Source organism: Mizuhopecten yessoensis, unplaced genomic scaffold, assembly GCF_002113885.1.
Source record: "Mizuhopecten yessoensis strain PY_sf001 unplaced genomic scaffold, ASM211388v2 scaffold716219, whole genome shotgun sequence".
In the NCBI taxonomy this organism is placed as follows: domain Eukaryota; kingdom Metazoa; phylum Mollusca; class Bivalvia; order Pectinida; family Pectinidae; genus Mizuhopecten; species Mizuhopecten yessoensis.
The window spans coordinates 260,575-262,198 of NW_018480007.1; positions in this window are offsets into that span (position 1 = coordinate 260,575).

A 1,624-nucleotide genomic window follows, 5' to 3' on the forward strand; every position below is an offset into this window, starting at 1 on the left:
AAAGTGAATGACTTTGACTTATATTCAAGGTCAAAGGGGTCAAATTTGTTTAAAATCTTTAAACGACCTCTTCTAAATAACCATGGGTCCCAGGATGTTGATACTTTGCAAGTTGCATCCTGAGATGAAAGGCTATAAAATTTGTTCAACATAATGACTTTGTTCGACTTTCAATCACAGGGGTGAAATGTTTTAAAAAAAAATAACGGGGTCTTTTGAATGAATTTTAATCATAAATACTGATATTTTGCCTGTAGCTTTATTCTAGATCACTTTTAAGGTTACAAGTGTGGGATTTATACCAGGTGAGCGATGCAGGCCCATTGGGCCTCTTGTTAAGTGATATTATGATTTGTCTTTGTCTGTAGTCCATTAACTTGTTACATTTGAAGTGATATACTATTGAAGTGGTTTCATTGATGCTTCCTGGGAATGGTACTACAAGTACCTGACAATTAAAGTATTGTGGATCAGAAATCAAATATGGCCATCACAGCCACCATTTTGAAAACCTTTTTTAAACTGAAAGTCAAGTTTGCATGGTTCTATTTATTTGATACTTAATAGGGATGATTGACTCTTAGTTCTGACAAGGCGTTGTTATTGTTCGGGTCTATGTGAAGTTTAAGATGACTACCAATTGGCTATGATTGCCTGTCTATGTGAAGTTAAGATGACTACCAATTGGCTATGATTGCCTGTCTATGTAAAGTTTAAGATGACTACTAATTGGCTATGATTGCCTGTCTATGTGAAGTTTAAGATGACTACCAATTGGCTATGATTGCCTATCTATGTGAAGTTTAAGATGACTACCAGATGGCTATGATTGCCTATCTATGTGAAGTTTAAGATGACTACTAATTGGCTATGATTGCCTGTCTATGTGAGGTTTAAGATGACTACCAATTGGCTATGATTGCCTGTCTATGTGAAGTTTAAGATGACTACTAATTGGCTATGATTGCCTATCTATGTGAAGTTTAAGATGACTACCAGATGGCTATGATTGCCTGTCTATGTGAAGTTTGAGATGACCTCAATTGGCTATGATTGCCTGAGACATTTTCATCTTCTTCTCAACAACTGCTGCAACTGTTGACTCCAATCTTGATGCCAATGTTCCTTATGGGGGCATAGCAGTATTCTTACATTTTGGGTGGATTTTAATTAAATAATTGACACTTTAGTCTCTATTATTCGAGACATTTATATATTTTTTTTCAAGTACTGTTTTTGCTTTTGAAATGTTCCTTAAGAGGTCCTGACAGAGTGTTCTTATTTTATTTTGGGCCAATCAGGAATTTTTTTTCATAGCCTCTGATAGGTTGAAATATTTTCGATTTCTTCTTAAGAACCACTACAAAATATGACTGTACAAATGTTCCTTATGAGGTCCCAACACATAGGGAACATGTTCTGACTTTTTGGACCAATCCAAAATAAAGGCTATCCTAGGCTCTGACTGTCTGAGACATTTTTGACTTTTTAGGTCACCTGAGACAAAGTCTCAAGTGACCTATTGCGATCGCCTTTTGTCCGTCGTCGTCCGTCGTGCGTCCGTAAACAATTTACATTTTCGACTTCTTCTCCAAAACCCCTAAACCAATTTCAATGAAATTTT